The 27,449-nt window shown below is 41.4% G+C and overlaps 1 protein-coding gene across 5 annotated transcripts in view; it reads right to left on the bottom strand.

Annotated features, from left to right (window-relative positions):
* LOC117241793 (ankyrin repeat domain-containing protein 50) overlaps window positions 1–27,449 on the bottom strand; it is a 216,515-nt gene that overhangs the window by 75,489 nt on the left and 113,577 nt on the right. For all 5 annotated transcript variants that reach the window (XM_033507911.1, XM_033507916.1, XM_033507914.1 and 2 more), the window contains exon 4: window positions 1,231–1,338. The gene's annotated coding sequence lies outside the window, so the exon portion shown is untranslated. The remainder of the gene's footprint in view (window positions 1–1,230; window positions 1,339–27,449) is intronic.

The following is a 27,449-nucleotide window of genomic DNA, read 5'->3' as shown; positions in this document are numbered from 1 at the left end:
TTTTCTAATTGTTGCAAATTATCGACTAAAGAGCAACCGGTCAGGTGAAACCGATCGGTCGATACCGCGTACCTCGAATGACTTAACGCTCAAGGCGGAGGAGGTTTAATAGATCGAGTGTTAGAGTAATCTAGCACTGTATTTGCACTTGTTGTATAAAAGTAACGTTTGATGTTACGAACACGGCGGTGGTAAGATCCTGTTGAGAGCGAAGTATTTCACCCGCACGGTACGATGTCTGACGATGAACTGTCCTCCTACGTTGCTGATTCTCCCTACCAGCCGTTGGGTTCCATCTGTCCATCGTGTCCTTCCGGCTGGTCCTTCCCGGGGTTTTTTACCTGACCTGGGAGTCATTAGGTTTACAGCTCGGAGAGGACACGTAATTCGGAATTTCCTAAGGAAGGGAATGAGTCTGTCCGGCCAATCACTCAAAATTCCGAAGTTAGTGTCAAGTTATCGTCACCATCTGTGACGATGACACCGAATGTCCATCGTTAGCACAGCAAAACGAAAGGTCGTGGAACGAACGAAACAAATTCGGTTATCAGAACTGTCCGGATAAACGAGGTTCTATACTGTGCTCGTATTTTTCTAGAAAGCGCGTTGCCACACCATCTTCAAGCACTATCGATGTCAATAACTATTTAGAATGGAAAATTGCACTTAAATTCCATACCGAAGCATTCGGTGGTTGAAATATTTTCGCGGCCCACGGGACAGAAATCGTTGGAAAGTTTGCTGTCGAGTGCCACTACAATTCTCGTTGGCACGTACAACATTTCCCAATAAAAAGATCGAAGCTTCTCGATTCTGCAACGTGCGCGTGTTCTCAGCAAAGCGATCTTCAATCGTATTTAGAAAAAGGCAAAAGCATGGAAACACTCGAGTCGTTAACCTCGGACCGAAATAAAGCGAGGTTGTTGTAAAATCACGCGTTATGCAACCGAAAGAGGGTGTGCAACCGCGTCAGTGGATTCGGGGAGGAACGTGTTTACAAAAGACGGACGACGGGGACGAATAAGCCGTCTGCAAACACGTAGCTTCAGCGAAAAACTATGTCATAAGCGAAATTTCGCTGGAGTTTGTTAGCGTTGTCTTTCTCTCCGACGTATACCAGTAAATCAGAGTGTAAGAGAGGAAGAGAGAGAGAGAGAGAGAGAGAGAGAAAGGTAGAAAAGCTTTTGTCCGAGGAATTCCTTAAAATGCACGCTACGTTGCGCGACTCACCTCGCGACACGTCGGTACACCCGTTCTCTGCGTCGTCTTGTCGAATTTCCAGCTCTTCTCGTCCCGCCTCTGTTCCCCTTTTGCTCCTGTTTTTCGCAGAGGAAAAGTCTGAAAACAAACGAGAGAACGAAGAGGTTAGAGGCGATGATATCGCACGCGCAACAGTTTGAACGTCGCAGGAACGTAGAAAGTTCGCGTTGTGCTTCAAAAAGCTCCGCGTTCGTCCTCGAGCTCAGTAGCGTTCGACGAGCGGATTCGATCGAATCGCAGTAGCGTAATGGTTGCGGACCACTCGCAGCATCAGTCGCATTAATTTTAGAAAAATCTACTGCTTGTCACGTCGTTCTCCTCTGGTTTTCTCGTAACGTCGCGCACGCGTCTGTAAACTACGCTTATCCGATAATCGATGCAACGATTTCCTTCGGCCATAGGTGGAGCATCTCCACCGACGAAACGCAGTGGGAAAGGAAGAAAAGATAAGGAGAAAGAGGAAATATTAACGGGAGAAGAAACGAAGGTCAATTTCAACGAAACAGTCGCCTTCGCGATTTCAGCATCGAACGATTCACGTCGTCGTAGATCATCGTCAGACGAACGCGACGTAGAATGTCTGTGGTTTTAAAGGGGTGTGGAGAAAAGGACAGGGACGAAAGAGAGGACGAGAGGGGAAGGGAAGAAGAGCCAGGATGGAATCCTCGTAGGACTATCGCGACGTCGATCGTCGCTTCGTCGAGGTATGGGTTCAACGAGCTGACTAATCGAAACCGCTTCTCGACTGCTAACTACACTTAACTCGAGGTGAAAGAGAGACAGTAGACTTTGAGCAGGTCCATCGTCTGCCCTCGTTTCCTCCTTTCGCGATTCCTCCTCGGCTATTACTCTCCTAGTCCCGAGGATGTAAGCGTACTTATCCTCGTAGCGTTGAAAATGTTGAAAAAGTAGAATTAACCGGTCAGCTGTTGCCACCTCTCAGAAAACTTTGAAACGTGTGGCGAGAAGTAAGCGACGACGAGTATACTCGTCAGACACAGAGCGACGTGTGGTTGTTATAATGTAGGTTATAATGTTAGTTGCAATGACATGATCGTTTTATTTTCTTTACATGACGAGTATACTCGTCGGAAACAGCTAACCGGTTAAACGAAGCAGTCGCCTCTGTTCGTTCAGCGACGAGGAGAGTTCGACTTTTGTCGATTAATGCGATTGGCTTACCTTTTTCGTGGTTCTAAATGAGAACCGGAATACTTCTCTTCACTATGTTTTTTGTAAATGGTTTTTCTTTAAATGAACGTTTTTTTTTTGTAAATTAAAAACAAAAATTCACATGCACATACGTTCTAAACAGAAGAATTTAATACACAAAAAGCAGCCGAGACAGTAATGGAAGTTGCTGGCTAAAACCCTTTACAGAAAACTCTATTGTTTTGGAATAAAAATCAACATTCCCTGTTCGAGAAGCAAAGTACAAGAGACAGCAGATACTCATTTCCGTTTGTAATATCCACTCCATGAAAATCACACGATCCGTACGAGCGTGTACGTACGGTAACGTAGGTACGCGTGAATGTATTCAACAGGAGAGCACGCGGTACGTTTTCGCGGTTATTAATTAAGGGGTGGCACCAGGGTGTATCCGATTCGGCAGAAAAAATAGGTCACTTCGTTCTTCTTTTAGAAACTAAAACTTGAAATTCAGCGGGCCGTGACTGCGAATGGCTGCACGCTTCGACGGAAATTGTATCGAGGGAGACAAGAGCTTTTTACGGGGGCGAAGATGAATTTAATGGAGGCTTCTCCGACCTGCTCCGCCCATCCTCCACTTCGTTCCTTCAATTTCCTACATTTTCAAGAATGCAAGAGAGTCCTAACGTAATTGCACGACCCGTAACGAGGTCGAGCGACACTCGTGCCTGTTTTCTTCCTTAATGAATACGTTTCTCGATAAATCGCACGCTTCTTTCGCGCATAATGCAAGTACTTGCTGGTTGCTGTATATATGCGTTGAAACGATCGCGAAAAGCATACGGTAGACCTCGATTTCGTGTATTCAGACTCTCACCACTTACGTTTTCTAACTTTAGAATTTTTTAGTTTCTAATTCTGATCTTCCGATTCGAGGATCGTTGAATCTTCACAATTCCCAAGTTTCAGGCAAACAGAATTCTTCCACGTTCTATTCTCCGGATTATCGAATTTCGAGATTATCCAGTTGTCGAATTTTCCAACTTCCTTAATTTCCTTAATTTTCCTTTGAGGCGATTGAATTTTTCAATTTTCCAATTTCCAAACATTCCAGCTTTGAGGCGATTGAATTTTTCAATTTTCCAACTTCCAATTTCCAAACATTCCAGCTTTGCAGCGATTGAACTTTTCAATTTTCCAACTTCCAATTTCCAAACATTCCAGCTTTGCAGCGATTGAATTTTTCAATTTTCCAACTTCCAATTTCCAAACATTCCAGCTTTGAGGCGATTGAATTTTCCAACTTCCAACTTGCAATTTCCAATTTCCAAACATTCCAACTTTGAGGTGATTGAATTTCTCAATTTTCCAATTTCCAATTTCCAGCTTTGCAGCGAATGAATCTTTTTATTTTCCAATTTTCAACTTCCAATTTCTAGAACTTCCAGTTGCGAATTGATTCAATTTCCTAATTTTCCTAATTTTCCAAATTCTAAACATTCCACAGTTTTTAAATCACTGAACTTTCCAATTTCCCAATTTTCGAATTCTCAAATTAACCAACTGTTAGATCTTTCGATCTTTGAATTCTTCAAACTTTTATATTCGCCGAGTTTCAAGCTTTCGCGTTATTTCGCACCTTTTAATAATCCACCCTCTGAATATATTTCGAATGAAAGGAAACTTCATTTCTGTGCCTGTACAATTATGTGATTCGCCGCACGAGTGGAAAGGGGTAACGTAAAGGTGTTTCATATCGAAAGCACAAATGTCCAGTTTGTTCTAACGTCGGCAAATATGTAGCCTACTGTTTCAAATACGCGCGTTAATGATCTCGGGACGGTGCGCACACAGCCACACGCTTCCTTTCTTTCATTCGCTGCTAGCCAGACTATTTTATATTAAATTGCAATTTTTCCAAACTTTCTTATCCACCTTTTTCTCACGTTATTTGCCTCGTTACAATATTCTACGTTATATCGTAAACCTTTCAAATTTTTTACTCGCCACTTTAGCTTCGTATTTTTTGCAATTTTATCCCAATGTTTAAACCACGTTCGAGAACTATTACTTAAAAATTGTACGTACGATAAATATTAGCTGTAGAAACGAATAATCCAGACTTTTCGAAAGGTTTATTTTACCTCGGTTTATATCAACCATCGAATCGATTCGCCTGCTTTTTTAGCATTTTTTTTTTCTTGGAATTCGCAAAGAATACAATGACGGGTATACATTTTGTTGTTGCCATTATCGACTCTCATCGATCGATTATTTTTCTAAGATTACGTTGAAATTTTCACTAAACGAATTGTCGTATCGCCAAGTTTTCGATGCTTAAAAAAAGAACTCGAATTATTCGTTTGTACGCCTAATACTCTAACAATAGCTTTCTCGCGATCTTCGTCTCAGTGAAAAATACACGTAAAAAATTGTTAAAAATATTGGCAAACGAATTATGAAGTAATAAATATTCGAGTGTAAACGATATCGACAGTCCACGTAATATTTTTAAGTAGAATTTTAAAAGTATCAATTTCTGTGTGCGAGGCAACGAATCTCTTTTAGATGCGACGAGACAGGTATACGAAACAAGAAAAATGAACGAAGACGTATACGTTCATTCATAAAAGCGGTCATCAAGCTCGACAGGAACAGCGGGTTTTACGCGTCTGCAAGTCGCGTGACAATAAGACCGTCTCGTCTGTTTCTTTTTTCACCCGCTTGATGGATTGTTACGCGAAGCGGAGTGATGTATTAGCTGCTACCACCTGATACTTTCCTTTATTTATCACGTCTCGATAAACAGAATAATAAGCGCGAGTATAGCGAAACAAAATTCCACCATCTCTGATTCTCGAATTTCCGTGCTTTTCGAATTTTTCACACGTTCGAACTTTCCAACTTTTATTTTCTCAAATTGCAAAAGTAAGCAAATTCGCGACCTTTTCCAACTTACGAACCGTCGAACTTTCGAGCACCTGAATATCCAAATTTTCTGTCTCTCGAATATCCGACATGCAAATTCGATTCCCGAACTTTCGAATTTCTCAATTCCTCAGTTCAAGCTGCCACTTTTAAGTCTCGAAAATCAACAAGTTTCAGCTTTCGCGAGAACAAAAATACCTTCGCGAAGAACAAACAGCTTCCTCTCTTCTTCTATCTTCTTCTATCGCGATCAAAGATAAGGATAGCGATTGCAGAAATGTTGAAACATTTCGGAATTTATTTCACGTTAAACAGAGGAAGAGTAAGGCGAACGATACAAACTGCAAATTGACATATTAGAGTAGGTAATTATTTAGCTATTTAAACAAATCTATAGGAATATCGATAAGAGAATACAAACGACTGGGCGTTGTTTGTACGAAGATTCGGATCTTTCCTCAACGTGCCATTGGAATAAGCGCGGAGATAGCCGCGTTTATGCGCGCACTTCCGTGCTTTCGCTTATCGTCTCGATCCAAGTTTTCCATCAATGCCACTCACCCGGTTTGTTGAGTTTGTAACGTGTTAATTCAAGACGTGTTCGCGTGTCATGCTTTCGTGACACAGAATCTGATAGGACATCTATTTACCTGGTCGCTCATGCGGCCCATTAAACGATCGTTGCAAGCGCTGAAAGCCAAAGAGCGTCGATTTTCTCCGCGATCGCGGATTATCGCGCTTGCACTGTGAAACCCGACCACCCGAATCTTTGATCATTCGCTTGTTCCCTAATCGAGACGCAAGCAAAATCTCTTCTCTCTATTTGTATCTATTGGGTTGGCAACTAAGTGACTACGGATTTTGTCATTAGTTGGCAAAGACAAAACCCGCAATCGCTTAGTTGCCAAGCCAATAATTTTTCCTTTTTAAAATCGGTACATTTTTTAAAGAAATTGATTCTTAGTCTTGTTCGAAGACTCGGTACGTAGATTTCTCGATCGATCTCGACTGATTTCTCGAGAACAAAGGATCGTAGCGTGGAATCCTCTTCAGACTGTTTCGCCATCCACCCAAACCACCCATCGCGCGTGCAGCCAAATCGCTCGAAATTTCGCAGTTCTCGCTAGTTTCTTGCGAGAAGCAGTCGAGTATCGCAGGATACAGAAAAACGCGCGGATCTCGCGAGATGCATAAAAATTGCAGTGTCACTTCTGCCAACACAAACGAGTGTTCCTCGGCCTAAACGATAGTCTATTAATTATTTCGCGGTACAGGCTGGCGAGTTTGCCCAAGTGTGCGGCAAGTTTGCTGCCATCTTGACTCTGGCAAGAGCTTCCGGCGATTTCTGCTAACTCGGGAAATTCAGCAGCCACGAGATCTTCGGCCGGCCGTGCGCGTTTCAGCCACCTCGAGCAACTTTGCCGCGTTTCGTCCACCTACGAATTCTCTCTGCGACGTACATCGTCGGGCGAATCGCCTTTCGTCTCCACTTTCTCCATTAATATCCGTAGTTTCGCGCAGTTTCCTAAGTTTCCGGACTTTGCGGCACGAACATCGAACATCGGGCTTTTCCATCTCGAAGAATCGCGCGATTCCAACTACTCGGCGAATCACGAGATTTCGAAAATGTTGAAACCACTGTGAGAGTTAAAGAAGAAATCTGCATTTCTTCGTTTATGGATTTTTCCTACGAAGATAGTTTCTTTCGAGAAATTTCAAGGTATTTTATCGATTCTTATCCTGACTGTTCGCAAGCGATTCTACACGAACTTGGTAGCAGAAATTTCGAATTTCTACGCAACCCGATCGATCTTCCAAAATCTGATAGGATCCCGATTCCCGTAAAATTGCAGTCTACCGTGAAATCCTTTGGGACTAGACTTGCTCGAAATGCGATAGAAATCGCGAACATCTACAAAGCGATCGTTGAAACGGCCACAAAAATCAGGCTTTCGTGTAACTTCAATTTATGGGAAATTCACGAAACAGAGCCGTTTTAACCGTTTAGATGCTTTTCGCGAGTATACTCGTCGCGAACAAATGGCAATATTTTGCGTTACGACGAACCCTGTCGGGAATAAAATTAAAAAATAAAACGGTCATTTCGTTACAAATTCGTTCTACGTTATAACAGCCACGCGTGCTCCGTCTTTGACGAGTATACTCGTCGTCGCTTACCTTTTGCTTCTCACAGTTTTCAAACAGCTGGTTAACGATAAATCTCCAAGACGACACTGATTCTCGCATCGTTGACGAAATGTCGCGCGATCGATGAATTTGTTAAAATTTGTCGTTGAAAGATGCTTCGCAAAAAGAGAAAGAGACGACTAATATTCAAAACGACGCGCATTTGATAATTGGCCTTTTGCACGTTGTATTCAACATCGGTGTAAACAGAAGGCGAAGTTCGCAGTTTCAGTCCGACAAGGGCGGTGGTCTCAAAGTGTCATAAATAACATTTCCCACGTTCTGAACATTCGGTAAGTTAACGCAGCCTCCCGCGAGCCAACCTCCAAACTAACTAACTTAATTAGCCTGCCACCGACCGACCACTTAACTTCATCAAGCTACACTGTTGATCCGCGCGTTTCTGCACGCAACTTTAGCCGAAACTGCCTCATTGTTATACCGGCCAGACTTTCGGATTATTCTACTTAATTACAGCTCTTTGATGGCCAATCGATAGAGGCGTCGCTCATTGTCCGCCAGAAAAGCACGTTCGTCGAATATCGACTCGAATTATCGGGATTTTTACGTCAACATTTTGACTGCCACGTTGGTCATTGGTGACCAGAGCGCTCGAACTTCTTGCAATTGTAAAAATTGTAGGAAAATTCACAGTTTGGGCATTTTGGATATAACCCATAAATAGAAGATACTTTGAAACAACAGGTGCCCCATTGAACAATTAAACATTTTTATTAGAACGTCAATAAAAAAAAATGAGAACGAATCTTGCGTCTAACGGTGCACTGTGTTTGCACGCATATGTTTGAGGGGTAATCTACGAATATTATTATAAACACAGCTTAGGAAATAATCGTAAATGCTGCTTTATAATTGTATAATTGAAGTTACAAGTGTGCACATACCTTACTATTATATACAGAATGAGCAAATATTCTTTACTAATATCTTCTACACGTTTCAACGATATATTCTGGACGATTTGCTTACGACGAAACGACGAATGCGAATGGTTTGTTGAAATGAACGAAGCCTTGTTATAATACGTCACTACCAACTGTTACAAAGGCGCCACGGTGGTCATTGGTGACCGGAGCGCTCGAACTTCTTATAATCGCAAAAATTGTAAGAAAATTCACAGTTTGAGCATTTTGGATATAACCCATAAATAGAAGATACTTTGAAACAACAGGTGCCCCATTGAACAATTAAACATTTTTATTAGAACATCAATAAAAAAAAATGACAACGAATCTTGCGTCTAACGGTGCACTGTGTTTGCATATGTTTGCGGGGTAATCCACGAATATTATTATAAACACAGCTTAGAAAATAATCGTAAATGCTGCTTTATAATCGTATAATTGAAGTTAGAAGTGTGCACATACCTTACTATTATATACAGAATGAGCAAATATTCTTTACTAATATCTTCTACACGTTTCAACGATATATTCTGGACGATTTGCTTACGACGAAACGACGAATGCGAATGGTTTGTTGAAATGAACGAAGCCTTGTTATAATACGTCGCTATCGACTGTTACCAAGGCGCCACGGTGGTCACCCGCGACCACCAATAAGATGAACGGTCCATCGGAGGAGAACGTTGTCTTACATCGTCGATTTATTATTATTTTGCCATTATATGCTTCGAACGATAAAAATACTCCCGTGGCGTCGTCAGCGAATCACGTGATTTCGGCGTGGCAGTCAAAGTGTTAACGGGGTGTATGTAGACTTTTACGACTGACTGTATTATCATACCGTGGCAGAGGATCGCCTCCGCTTCGTAGAGACTAGAATAAAAGAAAGTAAGAACGTGGAGCACGAGGATTTTAAAGAATATTCCGCGGAATATGAAAGTTTGCTGAAACGCCGAATTCGAGACGTTTAAACGAAACTTCCTTCCATTCCATAATCCTTGGATATCGGTTTTTTATTCAATAGCCGAGATTTTACCTCCGGTATTTGCGTTCTTCGGTGAAGAAGATATAGTTCGCGCGAAATACACGTGGTGCATCGGTCCCAACACCGATCGCGGCTACACTTTCGCTTTGCAAAATGTAATCACGACTCGTTCCTTTGTATCTCTAACGATTTTACCATCTTTACGTTCTCTCCATATAACGCGTCGATCGTTTGCCATTTTCCTCCAATGGATTTTCCGATTATATTTATATTTCATTTATTTTCATTTGTATTGTATTTATACGTCTTTAGATTATATAAAGGAAACGTTAAACACGGAATAAGATTTGCTACGAGGTATGGTATTAGCATCGTAAATCCTGAATTACGTGGTCGTCATTTCCATCGCGATTTTTATTCTAAATGCTTGCAAATTCTGTCATCGTATTCTCGGTACGAACGACGGCTGTGAATTCCCCGACAATTGCTCATTTTTTAGCCACCTACTTTCTCACTAGCCCAGTCGTTTTATGAGTTGGCAACTAAGCGAGTGCGGATTTTGTCGATACCACTCAATGACAAAATCCGCAATCACTTGGTTGCCAGCCCAATACTACGATACGACGTTTCGTTGTAACGTCTACACCTAATTCCATATCTAAGAAAATAAAACGCAATTCAATTAACACATAGACGAATGTTCGCGCAGATACAGAGCACGTCGTTCACGAGGAATAAAAAATTCCCTGTGACCCGGTCTCGTTTTTAGAGGAAACCGTTGGGTCGCGAAAAGCGAAGCGAAAGAGGCGACGAAGACGAGACGAGTTGCAAAAGAAGCAGGAGAAAGCTCGATCTCCAATTCCTTTTTACGCGAACCAATACGAATTTCACCCCAGTTTACTTTTCAATCCACAAATATATTTCTTCGCGTGCTGCCGCGTTTCCAGTGGAAAGAGCAGCTAGAGATTCATGAATGAAAAATATGGTCGCATGAATCGGTGGCTGGATCGAACCCATGGGGAGGCTGTGCCGTGTTTCCTTTTGCCACGCGTCACCCATTTCCCTTTCGATCGATTTCCACAGTGGAAATCGCTCCACCTCGTTCGTATCGAGCACGCGAAATTTATGGCTATCGTCGAGGAGCTTGGTCGAATTCGATCGACCGATATCGTCGTTACGCTCCGACGCGTACGAGAAAATAAAAAAAAAAAATGCTAGTACGAAGCGAAGAAACGAATTGGCCGATCGCAAGATAATTATACCTGTTCCATAATTCTACACGTATCGATATTTAGTATATCGCGAAAAGTACTAAGAAATACGAAAACAATTTCATTGCTTAAATCTTGCGCTAGCGACGATTATCGACGCTTTAATCCACGGCGAATAGCTTGAACTCGCGCCATGAAACGTAACGCGGTTGTTACGTGCAACGACAACACGGTGCGCACTCCGCGCCGATTTACGCGATTACCAAACGTTACGTTCGCCGTAAGAAGCGAAGGAAAAGCTTTCGGAATAGGTGGAAAGGATTTTGGTAAAAGGACCGAGCTGTCCTGCAACGAACAAGTTAACTTTCGCTTGGATTACCGGGCGAACACGCGGTTGTGTGCTTTGCTGCGAGTGTTTCGGCGCGTTAAAGACGTTGAAAGCAACGACGGAAAGCTCACGCGGAGTCACAGCGAGAAGATCAAAGGGATTCGCCGGCAAGGACGTACAAAGTGGCGTCTGGAACGGAAGGTTTGACTTGTTTCGTGTTGTTTCAGTGGATCTTCGTGTATTCTCGGCCGCATGAATTTTAATGCTCGCTAATATGCTACTGTGGCGAGGCGAAACGAAGCAGTGGCATGTTTGTAAAAGAAAGACACTTTTCGGGCAACCTAATGCTTCCTACATATCCTACTCTTTCGTACTCACGATCTCGATCGCTATAATAATAACAATAACAATAACGATAACGATAGTAATAACAGAACTAAGTAAACAAAGGTTTTTTTCAATTTCTTTCGCCACGGAAGGTAGAAAATCGTAGAAACGTCTCCGCAAAGAACGTTAATCGATACTTTCGCGAGCCACTGTACGTGAGATGTAACCTGTTCCGAGGAACAAACTGGCACGTTCAATGCACCCAAGGAAACTATCAGCGACGTTCGTTCAAGACGACTAGGAACCACCGAAAAATAGCTTTTTAACGGTTGCAGCCGACGGTTTCTCGCAAATTACCCCGAACCTCGGCGCAATCTTTCCTCTCGTAAGAAAACCAGGCTTTTCTGCTCGTTGCGCGATCCAGTCCAGACGAACTTTTGTAATATCCAGACAGTCGCGTCTCTCGTGCAACCAGCTCGCGGTACGAGAGGATCGTCTCGTCTTCCGGCTGAAAGCGCGCCGCGTACTTTCGTCCATCTCAACCGTGGACCGATGAAAAACAAAGCGAACGTTCGACGCAGCGCACAAGGTGAACGAAAAGCGAAATAATCGTCCGACTTTCGTCTTACCGTTGAATCTGTTAGCGTTGAATCAACTTACTGTTGAACAGAGCATCATCGGACTGCGAGTAATGCGGACGTAACACAGTAATTTTTAAGGAACCGAAGATCGTTTGTACATCTGATAGCTTGAAGATTAGCTCGCGTATTTGCTACACGTTCTCGTTTTTTAATTCTTGACGAACCAAGTGTTTGTCGCGTATTAAACGCGGAGAATTCGAGCAGAGAGCAATTTTTATTTCCGATTTGAATGTTTCTTTCTTTCGTTAAAGGGAACTTTGAAAAAAGGAAAAGAAGGACTCAAAGCATCTTGCAATTTTGATCGTTCCGTGTCAAGAGAATACAAGCGTATCGCATTGCTATATATTTTTCTGCTACAAGTTGCCACGCTGAATGCTCTGTATTTCTTTATTTTTCTTAGTGAAATCGATCGCGATTTTCGACCACAGTTAGTTCAAGAAAATTTGTTAAGTTGCACAGGGAACTTCGCTTCTTGCTAAATTGCCGATTTCAAGCGAAATTTTTATCTACGTCTGTCTCGTATCCTCGTTCGAATGCCGCAGCGACCAGCGTCCCGGCGAATCGGTAAATTTCACGTCCGACGAGAGTCAAAATTTCCGAATTTCAACGACGAGCGGATGCGCGACTCGCGGGATGGAGATAATACGACGCCGAAATGAAAATCGGCAGGAGTTTGGGAATTTTATTATACATAGAGGTAGAATCGCTATACCGTGAATTCATAAAGGATTTTCTCTTCCTTCCTGGAAATATTCTTTGGGAATTTTTATAGACACATTTCTCACATCAGAACTTTACGATTTATTTAGTTGTGCGAAATTTATTGGCGGTATTTTGTTATACGATGAAATTGCTATATCGCGGGCTTTTCCTTTTTTTATGGCCAGGCTCGCGGAGGTAGATAATTTTTCACAATTTCCACCGGAGCTTGTCGGAACATCAGTTTCTAAAAAATCTCTAAATGCTTCGATTTTCTGTATTCCATACGTTTACGTAAAATTTCAACTCGGAAGAAGCGTCGCCTGGAATATTCCCATCGAACGAACCTAACGTTTAACGCTAGAACTACCGATAGTTAACGCTATTCTACCAAGCTATTTCTACCAAGACCAGTGAAAATGACTGGTCTTTAAAAAATACTTAATAATAGAATATTTTTATATTTATCGATTTATTACTTTCTTACAGAAGCAATTCCACGTTATGCAGTAGATTTTTCGTATTATTAATCCATCTGGGATCCCTAAACGAGGGTCGACGCGTTTATAAAATTCTCGAACCAGTCGTTTTGACTGCTGTGGTATTTCTAGCGTTAGCATCTAGCGATCCAGCGATCGATCCGCAATTTTCCTGATAACCGATATCGTCGTGTCGAACGATACACGGTAAAAATTTGAAAAACGCGTGGCAAGTCGTAGAAAACGAGGAAACTGGTTAACTGGGCTTCGAGAAACACATTGCAGCACCCTTTTGCACTTCGACGAGTACCAGTGATTTTCACTGGTATTGGTATAAGTAGCCTCGATACGAAATTATTTTCAGTTTGAATACATAAAAAACAAAATAAAATTCGTTATATTATTCTTTTAGTTATCGTTGCGACAGTCATTACATCATTGCGGAAAAAATATAACACGAAGTAGGAATCTTAAAATAAAATTGTAAATTTAATTTGACTGGTGTGGTAGTTCTAATGTTAATCGAACATCGTAGAAGAAAAATAAATTTGCATCTAAAAATGTAACCACGAATGAATGAACTTAACTTTCGCCTAAACCAAGTACCCTCGACGCGCTATCTGCTCGATTGGAATCTCGAATATCCTTGGCGATCGATCGTTTGCCAGTTGCTGGCCGCCAACGTAACAGATCCAGCGCTAGATAAGTCAGTCACTCGAACCAGGTCAGCGAATTCCATCGGTGACGGAAGCGTGTCTCTGACGAGAATGATCAATGCGATCAGCCGGCTAGCAGCTGACGTAACGATTTCAACGAACGTGACCATCCGGTAGATGGAGGATCTCGCCCGCGAAAAACCGTAAGCGAACCAGTCTGCGTTGATAACTGTACTCCGTGGCGGATGCATCGTGAAATCGAGTTTCCAAGGGGTCACCGAATTATCCTTACAAACGTGTTCCACTACGCGTGGCCACGATGCACGCTAACCTTTCGGTATTCCGGTAAAACTCGCTTAATGCCAGCTACACACGCGGGTTATAAGGTCTCGCGATGTTAAGGTAATGCGATTACCAGCGTACTACGTTTGATTACATGGGAGCAGAGAAGCTGGATGGACTCTTCTCAGAAGATTAAAGTTCTTCTGTGATATCGAGGCGCGATTGTATTAATTAGCTTGTGTCAAAAGTCTTCTTCCTTTTTTTTTTAGGAGAACGACAATTATATTTTCATTTATGTTCGTAATTATAATAATTCGTAATTATTCGTTTATGTTAATTACAAAAGTTGCCACTGTGTCCCACGTCAAGAAAGCGCCATGCAATTATAATTACACTTAGAATATTATTGCAATAATAATAACAATATTAATAATATAATAATAATAATAATTTTTTTCTTCAAAGGTAGCAAAGCATAGAGTTCAAATATCGAAGTAACGCGGAACGCAACTGTGCGAAATATTTTTCACCCGCCGTTTCCCCCATCCAGGATCGATCAACGTGGTAACAAAATTTTTTCGCCGCAGCTCCGAGCGGTCCTCCCACGTGTCCAGGTAATCAACCTTCCGCCGTTCTACGCGTCGTACCGGTTCTCTAATTGGAAAACAAGGGAACCGTGGTTTCTATCCGTGTTCGAGCACGGACATCGCCTCTCTACGACCGATCTGCTCCTCCCCGGCTACGCTCGTACCCTGCTACAGACAAAGGTAGGCGTTGCGCGTGCACGTTGGTTCAGGAACGCTCTCTGCTCCTCCCTACATTTCACCAACAACCCTGAACACATTCCACGATGTAGACAAAGGCGAGCATTAACGTTCGAAACCTTGGCTGAAACACGCGTACACGCATAACGTTCATCGTAATACGCGTGCTGCGTACGCACACGTCTGCGTCACAGAGGAATATGGTTCAACCATTTCAGGGTACAAACCACGTATTTTCGCCTTTATTTTGACGTAAAAGTGGTTGATCGTTCGCTTAGATCAGCGGTTACTTGATTACGCCGATGGTGTTAGGAATTTAGCGTAATTGTTTGGTTTGGAAGATAACGAGAAAGTTCTTCGTATTCGAAAGCCCGTTTTTCTTCGATTCTCAGGACATAGAAGAAGGGAAATTTCTTTCGTTTATCGGGTCCAAAGAGTAGCTAATGGAAAAATTGAGTCTATTCGTGTAAAGGATACTAAAATAAATAATCTATGCAGCAAAGTACCAGTTACTTCGGTTCGCTGTCATTCTTTTTCAGAACCGAACTGCTTTAGCTAAAAATTACTTGCTACGTCGATTCTACTAAAAATACGAAGAAGAAGAAAACAGCAATCTCATCCTACTGTTATCTTTCTACGACCAAACATCTGTCTTTCCGTTTATTTTATTATTTCTCGATTTATTTACTCGTAATCCATAATCTATGATCATTCGTTTGTCTCCAGCTTTCCACGATTTCCGGTTGCATCTGCAAAATCCATCTTCCTACCCTTGTAAACTCAATATTCGAATTGGAATTAAAAGCGAAAGTAAACTGAACACAGAGCTCAACTCGAATTCGAACCTTTTCCTTTCAGCTTTGCCATCGAATTTTCATTTCTCTCTCGACTTTAACCCACTGGCCGTCGATCGATCGTACTCGATTGGCATGTCGCGATATGACAAAACCAAAGAACTTAACAACCAGCCATCTCGACTAGTTTCGATAAGTCTAGCCGTTAGTCCAGTTTATTAATCGTCAGACGTATCAAGCTGCAATTTGCAATTCAATTATCCGCGTTATCAACCAGTTCCTTTGTAAATTTACCATCGTCGAGACGCCGGGCTATCTACCGCGCGTTTATGACCATTTACCGTTACGCCGATGAATTTCCAATGACGAACGAGCCAAGCGTTTAACGCTACGACGAATTTACCCGCGAGAAAACGCATTTTCACCGCGGCCAATAAATCATCCAGCCGTGATACGGCAACGAAGAGACGCATACTCGCGCACCAACTTGCGACTACGACACGAACAGCACCGGCGACTGTGTTTGTCGCGGAGGCCCATCACACGATGGCGCACCACATCGTCCACACGCGTTTCAGCAAAGGCGTGTAGCAACTTCGCTCTATTCGCCAAACGCGCTTTTCTTTTTCGGTGTCTATCGCTCAACCTCGGATCGATGGTTGGCGCGAATCGCCGATTATTCGATCGGCGAGGTTGAGACGAAACGGCGGTCGAAAACTGTGATACTGAGAACGCTGACGCGTTTATGGGAAATTTATTTCCATTTATCATCGTTTTTTCCCGATACGTAGGAGGAATTAACGACGTACCTTCGCGTGGAAGCTTTTCGAAATGAAATTCGAAAAGACAGAGACTGTGTTTCGAATTGGAGGAAATCTGACCGTTTTATTTTTGATCTTTGTTATCTATCGTAATTTTTGCACGATTTTCGATGGTTTACGCGATATTTAATTGTCGGTATTTCGCGTGCTAACACGAAGGGAATTTCGTCTTTCCCAGTTGGAAGACTCGTTTAAACTTTAACAAATTTTCATCTCATTTCGGTTAAGAAGCTTTTTGAAACTACGTTTGGTGTAAGCAACACGCGAAACAATCTCCGCGTTATCAAAGTGTTATTACTCGGAATTGCGAGTTTGCGTGAACGCTTGAGATTTAGTCGTAACGAGTTGGAAAATTTTTCGTTGTGTACTTTTACATCGTAGTTGTTGATTTAATATTCTAAATAGAGTTCCAGTTATTTCGGTACCTCGAATAAAACTGTAGCAGCTTAAACGGAGGTCGAGTAATATCTTAAAAAGAAATTATTTCCTATACGGTCTACGCTAAAAATAGAACACAACGACGAGTTGATAATTAAGATTCTTTAACAATAAGTGCATGTACAACTACAGAATCGGTACAGCTACGTAGCATATTTTGTTTTGAAAGGAACGCAGAGTAAATAAAAAGTAAATAAAAGAGAAAAGAGCAAGGTAGAGAGAAAAAGAAGTGGTAAAGAAGATAAATGGTCTGCTAGGGATCAGTGTATACTACTGTAGTAGCGACAGACTACTATACAGCTGTTTTCAGCTAGCGATAGGTTCCCAGCGCATAATTCTTTCCTTTACCATAAATGTACTTTTAAATCTTGCAACATAATAAATTTTTGTTATTTGAGGAATTAAATAGATCTTTGTCAACGTCCCGACGATTTGCCATTTATCCTGCAAATTACGTAAAATATGGAAAGCGAACTAAAATACTTAAAAATCGAATAAGACCAGTTAAAATCTTCCAAGTTCCTTATCCATCCAAAATTACCTACTAAATATTATTTAATCTCATCTTCAGGAATTCTTCTTGATCACTCAATGAAAATTTTCAACGCTGTTGCCGATATTTAAGATTCTCAACATTAGAATCGTGTCATCTCTAGGAGATCCTCTGGAGATCGACAAACAGGACGCACTGAGCGATTGTTTCGCGTTATAACTCTGTTATCGGTTACAGAAAAATATGAAATGGAAGTTAGGGGGGAAGAATTATTAGTTACGCAGGAAGAAGAAAAAAAGAAAAAAGTAAAATCTTTATCGGAGATGGTCGAACGCTGCATGGCAATTTCGTAATCGTCTACGTTGATGTATATGTGCTCGTAACAAAAACACATTCGTTATTTAAAAAGTAGCACAACAATCGGCAAGCATTGTCTGGAACGTTCGTTACAACGTACAATAAACTCATTATTTTTTATGAATTATTATTAAAACAATTTTGTCAAACACCCCGACAACTAACAATTTTTGTACCACCGTGTCCCGATATATTTTTATCGTAGAAAGTCGAGAGGAATTTATAAAAAAGTAAAAAAAAAAAAAAGAAGTGTGCATTTCCATTGAAAACAATACTGCGATCGTCGATTGCACGTGCACCATTGCTCTCCTAAAAACAACATAGTTCTATGCACCGCTCTTTCGAACATTCATCTATCTCCTTCGACATTTTTCTGTAACTGCACCGGTGACAGAGTTATAAGCTGAAACGATCGCCTGGTCCATTCCGTAGATTGTCGATACGACGATTAAACTCTTAAACATCGACGACGATATCGACTGCGATATCGACGATAATATCGATCGTCTGAACGCACTTTCAGCGTAGTCTTTCAGCGTAAAATAATTGTCGAATGTGCGTCTGTCGCTTTAGTTCGCCTTTAACAAACTTTAAAAACGAGATAATCGCGTGTGAGGTAGAGAATCGGCGCGTGTAATTACGAGATGCCCGAGGGAGAGCATACGCGTCGCGTCGTTTATACATATTTCGTTTCTTCTAATATTCTAGAGGCAGAAGACCGAGTTTTCCCGGGGTTTGGTCCCTTCCTTTGTTTCGCCAGAGAATTTTCTGGACGCAGCGGCTGCTGCGTTTATCGCCGACGAAATTGAAGTTTACCGTGTAAAGGCAGTTGTATCACTTTTCGCACAATTTCCAGCAAACGCTTTGTGTAATTACACGCTCTCCTTCCACTCTGCCTTCCCCTTCGCCTTGTGCTTCGACAACTTCATTAATTAAACAGTGTTCGGGGACAACTAGCGACATCAGCAGCATCGTCGTCGTCGTTCATTCCGTTGACGGAAATCTGGCTAACTTAACGAATGAAATTGGACGAAGCGAGAAGTCTTTTATCGCTCGCGATATCTTTTGTGGTCATACGTCTATCTTTCTGGTGCTTTTACGATTGCTTGGAATACGCGAACGTGGTAGGAAGGAAATATCCAGTTTCCTCTTCATTCTTCTTTCTTTTCGTACGATTTGACGCTGAAACCACTGGCTACGGTATAAAAAATTATTCAACTTATTTAAATCCTCAGAAATTCGCTATTACAAATTCAGGACAGAATTGGCACATTTTGGTAAATCGATGTACGTAATGCAACGATTCCATCAATTCTTTATTGCTCTTCGTTCGGATTTCACTATCTATGGGCTTACATAAATGTATGAACTATGTATATATGGGCTGCATGTATTAATTCTTACAAATGTACTGGTAATAATGCAGCACATAAATTGAGGATTGGTGCATTTTGCAACTGAATATGTTTAATGGAATGCTTCCATTCATTTCTTAACATTGCTTTTACTTTGTATTTTACAATCTATAAACTGACACAAATATACACACTGTGTATATGGTCTGTATGTAGTTAAATTCTAATAACCGTATTATTAAAAATTGAGGATTCTCTAGGATTAGGAATTTTATAATTCAATATGTTCAATGGAATGCTTCTATCTATTTCTTAACATTGTTTTCACTTTGTATTTTGTAACATATAGACTGACACAAATATACAAACTATGTATATGGTCTGTATGTAGTTAAATTCTAATAACTGTATTATTATAAATTGAGGATTCTCTAGGATTAGGAATTTTGTAATTCAATATGTTCAATGGAATGCTTCTATCTATTTCTTAACATTGTTTTTACTTTGTATTTTGTAACATATAGACTGACACAAATATACAAACTATGTATATGGTCTGTATGTAGTTAAATTCTAATAACTGTATTATTATAAATTGAGGATTCTCTAGGATTAGGAATTTTGTAATTCAATATGTTCAATGGAATGCTTCTATCTATTTCTTAACATTGCTTTTACTTTGTGTTTTGTAACATATAGACTGACACAAATATACAAACTATGTATATGGTCTGTATGTAGTTAAATTCTAATAACTGTATTATTATAAATTGAGGATTCTCTAGGATTAGGAATTTTGTAATTCAATATGTTCAATGGAATGCTTCTATTATAACATTTGAAGATACGACTAGACATTTTGTACTTCGATGTGTTTAATGGAATGCTTCTGTCAGTTTTTCAATATTGCTTTTACTTTAATCTTTACGTATAGATTGACACGACCATATGAACTATGGATACGAACGATCTGTTATACAATAGCGAGTAACGAGCTTACTAAAATTGAATTTCTGCAAAAGGTACTCTCTGTTAGGTAATCTTTCTTCGCATGCTATATCCAAGAACAATAACATAACAGTGATACACGGTAACGTAAGCGTTTACAAGTAAAGAGGCGATACAGCCAAAGAATCGATATGTTTCTATGCTACCGTAGCTATCTGCAAGCTCAGTTTTTTATTTTTGTTCTACGTTCATAAACTACGTAAAGTCAAGTCCAATGAAAATGATATAAAACAAGTTTTGGCCATGCTATATAACACAAAAAATAAAAGTAAATAGAAGACAAAAAATAGTTTCTTCATACAGCGCTCGGTTTTCGTGAAAATCCAGATCGAACATTGGTCAAGTACGGAAATGATGGAAAAACCAGAAAATTCTCTGGACGGGCCGCGTGCAGGGCCCGTTGAATTTAACATCGTTGAATTTATTATCCAGCGTCGGAACAACATTAACGGGAACAGAAGAACGAGTACGAAGGGTGAAGCGAATCGTGGGGTAATTATATTCGCTGGTTTCCTCTCTCGTCCCTCCTGCAACGTTTCAGGGAAATTGTAACGCGATCCTCTCCTCCCGCCGTGCTGCACGGGGGGCATCCGATTTTAAATCAATTTCGCCACGTAATTGCACAGAAGCCGCGGATGGTTTGATTACGGAAGGAAAAGGCGATGGAAATTATCTCGGCGGGCTCCTCGTTCGGCTTTGAACGGATACTCGTGTACAAACGCACGAGCACACGTGTACAAAGGCACGAGCACACGTGTACACGTTACGTAGGGACGATTTCAATTTGGAACCCTTTCGCCGGCTCCTACTTGCCAGGTTCATTTGCGTTACGTTCGCAACCTACGCTCCAACACAACGGTAACCAGCCGCTGCTTACCTTATCCTTTCATTAAATTGGAAAGCCCCGGTGGATAGGCTCTTCCGGGGCTTTCCAATTTAGCCAAATAATCTTTGAATATCGCGCCATGATCCGCCGGACTTTGCAGGGCAATCGTTTTGCTATTTGTTTGCTCGTCGAGTAAGTAGACGTTCGATAGAAAAATACGCATTGTAGGTAACGTTACAAATACCAGGTTTCACGTTCGTTTCCGTTGTGTCAAGTTTCAGCGTCAAGTCGTACGAAAGTGATAGCAAAAATCATTAGAAAAGAAGAAATATCAAGTAACTGAAGAGTAGTGGGGAGAAAAACGAAAGAAAAAAGAACAATAAAGTAGAGAGAAAAATTGGATATGGATAAGGGTAGATAGAAATAGAATAGGAAAAGTGATAAATTAAAAATGCCAGATTAATACCTACAGAGAAAGAGAAAAAGAGAGAGAGAGAGACGTGTAACCAATCGTTGGACAATAAATTATTGCTATTACTCTACGGAAATTAATAAACTTGGACTTAATCTATTAGCCGGTACGTAGGTGTTGTAACAAATACAGTAACTTTTTCCTGCGTGTTCATCGTTCGCAAGTATCGAGACAACATGGACTTCGTATTAAAATTCTTCTGTTTAATTATAAAACGATATTAAGATCGCAGGGAAACGTACTTGTCAGGTTTCTCTTCCGCGATATTCGCGTTAAAAGAACCTGAATATCTCGTAAAAGGAAAAAGAATCGAGAATCACATCGACCCTGACGAAATTAAATTGGATCCAACAAATTAAATTCGATACACGCTGCTTTCTTCGTCCTCTTCTTATTTTCCGTGTGGCGAAAATCCGCCATTAGGATCGAAATTGCGATCGCCTCTCACATTGCTGCGATGCACCATCCTCGCGTGCACGTGTTCTATGCACGTCGGATGCACCGCTGCCAAAGAAGGCGTGAAAGCGGCGCTTGGGCGCGTAGATTTTGCACCAGGTACGGGCTCCATCGTGGCGCACACAACACACGTGCGTGTCGGTGAACGGAGAATCGACGATAAATTAGCATTATCGATACGGCCGTGTAATACGCGGCGTATCGTGAACGAAAAACCAGTCGAAACCTGCTACATTTAGACGTGAACGCGAAATTACGACCAGTTGGTTGACTGTCGAAGAAATTCAATGGGGACACTGTGTCCATATTTGTCTTCTAATCTGGACAACTTATTTTACGATCGTCGAATAGTTTCCTGATCGCTAATTAGAATAAATTACAGCGTCGTTTTGCTGGCTCAACGTTCCTTACGCGCAACTGTATATGCGTAAAGTCGACGTTGCGATCGTTTAAGCCCGTTTTCCTCAAATTCGAATTCTTCAATGAACGAACAAATTTTATGAGAATTAAACTAGCTTTAAATTAAAATTTCCTAGTCTTTAATTTCGTTGGTCGTAAAACGGTCACTCGCCCTTTCCTTCTCGCGTGTAATACGACGACCAATTACATTATTTATTCATATGGCTAACACATTTTGCTTTAGGTACAAATGCAACGTGAAAGAACATATCTCGATATATAATAAAAATACGAATCGTAATCGTAAAACGTTAATCGTGCGGAAGTGAAAGCGAATGTAAAGCGTTTTTGATGTACCTTAATTTCTCAAACGTGGGCAACGATTTGGAGAAGAAGCGTAGCCGGTGTGAGAACGAGTTGCTGTGCGTACATATACGATTAATGCAACTATTACAAGCGTAGTTGGTCATGTGCATAGATGCGTGGAACAAGGGAAATCTCGCAAGCGTTCTCGAAGGAGCATCGAGCTTTAATACGTGGAGAATTCCCGAGCAGCCTACATAGTCGTTTACAATTTCGAAGGCGAACGTAGCAGCATCGACAACGAGTCTATTCCCATTCCAATGCAAACAGTCCGAGATCCGCTTTTGCGGATCGCAGTTGTGGCAAGTGGTCCAAATGGATTTAACAATTTCATAGGCAATAAAACGCAGAAATCTACGTTGCTTTTTCTCGATCGAATTGGCATACAGTATTTGTATAATATCCTCGTGTTATTACATAGAATATATTTCGTTTATATTACAAAATTGTAAATGAGTCTTCATACTGTGTAGCAATGTGCAAAAAAGTACACAGAATGCATATAATATTGAAAACTATTAGAAGAAGGTATTGGTTACAATTTTTAGGAAATAGACGAAAGAAATTTCTATTTAATTATATCGATCGAGGTCAAGACGTTAAAACCCTCAAACCGTAAAACGACCGTGTGTCTACCCTCCATTATCGTTGATTTTCGATCGAATTCCCGACTTTATGCAGCCGCGACAGGGAACAGACGTACCGCACCGGGGAAACGTTTTTCTTAATTAGTCCCGGCACGGTCAGGTGCAAACCAGGAAGTCGTGGAAGTATACACAACTTTCCTTGCTCTCGCCGAGGGAGATTTATAGTTTGCGAATACGTACACGCGTGCATGTAGTCACGTAAAACATACGTGAGACGCGGGAGGAAGAGATCTGGCTCGCAGATACGTGCGAGCGTCTCTGCAGGATTCCCCGTTGCGAGCGGCGCATCCTCACGCGCATGCGTACGCGCACGCGCACGTGGTTCCGCGCCGCGTCGCGTACGCGCGCATTTTCAAATGGAAAGAAGCCAGAGTTGGGCAAAAATTCGAACGACGACTAACCAATAGTTTTATTCCTCTCCACCGATAATGTTATTTATTCGTAAAGCAAATGAAGGGAATTCGATGAATATAAATTACACAATTTGTAACCACCGATAAACCGCGGATGTTTATGCAATTTCAACTCCGTTGATAAAACGTTTTTACCGTCCACTAATACGCAGGATGCCCTTCGCAATTTTCAAACGGTAGAAAATGGGCAAAAATTGTATGAAGTAAAATTCAATGGTTTCGAACGATACGTGAAAGTTTCGATTATTTTGATCTTAAGCTTTGGAACCATCGAACAATTTGAACAGGAACATCGAATAGAACGTCGATCCGACTCGGCAGCCTGTCCTTCGGGATCTTTTCATACGACTCGCCGATCAAATTAAACGACTTTCGGTCAGATCTGTCGTTTTGAGCATTCGTTTAAATCGCCTCGACGTAAATGGAGGCCGTAGGGTCTGAAATGCACAGTTTCAGATCCGCCCTGAGGAAATAGACTGCAACGTACGCGCAAAGTGCGAATACGATCGCAGCCAAAAACCAATATCACGGCATCTCACGGTCGCGAAAGTTGGAAATATGAAATTTCGTGGTTATATTCGGCTGAATCCTCGGCTCCTTCGAAATCTCACAGCTCCGATCTGCTCGTTTGCCGAAGAATCCAATTGTAAGTTCATTACCACGCACCAGCCATCGATCTAAATACTTATATTGCACCTGTCAAGACGCGAGCAGATCTTTTTCGCCCAAAAGACGCTATCGTTCGAGCGATCGTTGGAGGAAAGATAAACGCAATTAACGCGAGTCACCTTTGTAGCGGAGCGTGTCGACAGTGGAACGTACATAAATTGAACAACGGCAAAGGCGCGCGCGTCCTAAGCCGTGCACACAGTTGGGAAACCGGTTCCCGGTGGCATTTAGTGGCCACGTCGAGAGAGCCTGTGTACCGCATACGGTCGTGGAATCGGTTAAGTTACAACAAATTAACAGGTCGTTTATCGACTTCTTTCCCGTCGGCGAGGCCCATGCTGGCGCACCGTGGAAATAATTGAACTAAAAGCCGCAATTAATGGCCTGGTACCCTTGTAGACAATAAAGTAGCCGATCGTAAATAAATTGGCTCGCGCGAGTTACACGCCGGCTACCCAAACATTTTTCCTATGTTCCTTCTCGTACGTACACGTTCTACTTCGTTTATCGTTGGCCAATTGCTAACATCGATCGATATTTTCCAACGTGACTCACCTTTTCGGTCGATACTTTTTTCGATTTCGGTAGGATATCGTAACGAACGCGAATGCGATTACGTATTCTCGGATGACAAAGATCTTCTTTTAAAATCTTCTTGAGATCGCGAGTAAATATTATCAGGCGCGCAAAATCTCTTTGGCAGCGAGAAATAATCAATTCCAACTTACAGCGGTTATGCATCCTATCAAGGGAATGACGATTATGTTCGTACTCTCTTCCTATTGTAGCTTCAGGGTTGGAGTTGAAGCGATTGAGACACGAAACTCGAATCGAAGAAATCGAAATGAAAATTCAGATGTTTGCAAATGCACCGTTCCAAATCTATGCAGAAATCTCTACGAGAGTAAAATCTACGAATCTCATTTCGACCACGCAGTACCTGCCTAATATTAATCGATTTATTTCTGAAGAGAAATTAGGGTAAATTTGCAGAGTATCTGAGTCATCGACGTTTCTCACGATCTTCCAAATTTTATGATAAATACCAAAATCTGATCCAGCTCTAAGAAATGTATTCCTCGAGTAAATAATCGAGGAACCTCGTGATCTTTTAATTTTCTAACAGTATCCATCCAAAATAGAAGGCAAATCGATCACCTCCATTTTTCATCGATTTCTCCGTATCTCGTTACATAAACAAGACGTGAAAAAGCGATACGAAACCGGGAAGACGATAATCTCGTAATTCGCTGAAACAAAACAGCACGTTTTTCACGTCGACGCAAACCTTTGGCGCAGTTTCACGCGACACTAAAAAATCAGCGTAATTCTCGTCATCGGCGGCGCGCATCAGCCAAGTGCATTGCAAAACGAACACACTCGCGCCTACGAGACGGCATTCGCCCATCGCGTGGTGGTACGTGATCGCCTGAAACTATCGTAAGGTCGTCGTTTACCTCTCGTTAGCGGCGCGCATGCAAGAGAAAGTGACATTTACCACCCAAGCTCTATTATATCTCTCCGCGTGTTTTTCTTTTTCTCTCTCTTTTTTCCCCCCTTTATTTTTCATACGGACCCGGTGAATTAAAATTCTTTGAGAAGTAGCGTTCCAAGTTTCGCGCGGGTTACATCCTTTTCAACCGGTGGGACTCGAGACCGTTTCTCTTAATATCCCTTTCAGGGACAGGGGTGCATGAAAAAGACGTTGAATACGCTGAAAATAACCGTCGTGCAGCCGCTTTCAGACCGCCCTGTTAACGAGCCCCGCTGCCAGCGATATTCCAACATTCCCATGCACACGTGTCGATACGACTAAAAACGAACCTCACGACGACGACGACGACGACTGTATCTGCAAGAGTGGCGTTATCGCCGGCCAGAATTCATATCGTTCGCGTTCCCATGCGTATCGCGAAACGTATTCTTGGCATTTGGTAATTTTAATTTCACCCATTACATTAGCGATAGATAATTCTATCGAAACGTTGGCATAGAAATTTCAATGGGCTCGTTGTTACAACGTTACTACGATGATTCTCTAACGACTACGGCTACGGCTAGGTTTATGCAAATTTATTTTACGAGTACAATTAACTCTACGCCGATATAATGGGTCGCCGAGTTCCACGCTTTTCATTGTTTAGTTTCTCTGAAACGAAGGTGTCGGACTACGTGGCTCTCGCCACTTGCGAAGCTACGCGACTGCTAAAATACCGTTTGCTTTCGTTCAGTTCGGTCCTGAATACCACGAGGTGAGAAAGTGAACACTGTGCCCTCAGCGATTCGTATCATCGTCCAGTCAAGTCCTTGGGCAAGTAAATGCCAACGTTGGAAAAATTGTACGCTGTAAATTGTTCGTCTCGTATGTCTTGTACCTTTCTTACGATTTTAGTAAAGTAGCTTTTACGATCTTTTAGCTCATTCTTATAAATCGTTACATTTATTATCTTTGAAAATAACGTCTCAAAATAATTCCCAATAGTAAATTACACACTCAGAAATTTCGCAAATTTAGATCTCGAGATAATTATACTTTGACAAAGGTTGGCAAATTTCTTTATATTCAAGTGAAATTCTGCAATAACTTCCATCGATATTCGTTTATTACGAAGGTACCTATCAACAAACAAATTCCCATTTTTCCATAACATTGTCTGAGACGTTCATTTTTATTGCAAGAATGTTTAGACGTTTGACTAAAATGTCGCTAATAATTAAACGGTAAACTAGGAACCATAACAAGTAGCTCGGAATTTTTCCAGATTTTCTTAAGATCCAAAAAACGGTAAGAAATCGCGCGTTACGTGAACCGCGTTGATGAAAAACCATATAGTCGGCCGAGGATTAAAAAGATCGAATCTGGGTAAATTATCGTCTCGCTTTTTAAATGTTAAAACGAGTACTACAATTGTGTAACGCTTGACGTGTTTTTGCCGATTACGATGCAACTTACGTCTTCAAATTTTTGAGAATTCTGGAGAAACGCACAAAGATCCACAAACTCAACGTCGACGTTTCGACTCGACCGCGACTTTACGCTGGAACTGAGACGGTATCGTCGCGGAACGTATTCAGAAGGTAAAGAGTATTCAGAAATAGACAAACAAATCTGA

The sequence above is a fragment of the Bombus vosnesenskii genome, unplaced genomic scaffold (assembly GCF_011952255.1).
Source record: "Bombus vosnesenskii isolate JDL3184/JDL3185 unplaced genomic scaffold, Bvos_JDL3184-5_v1.1 scf7180000016261, whole genome shotgun sequence".
Taxonomy (NCBI): Eukaryota; Metazoa; Arthropoda; class Insecta; order Hymenoptera; family Apidae; genus Bombus; species Bombus vosnesenskii.
This window is presented reverse-complemented; position numbering and strand designations above follow the sequence as displayed.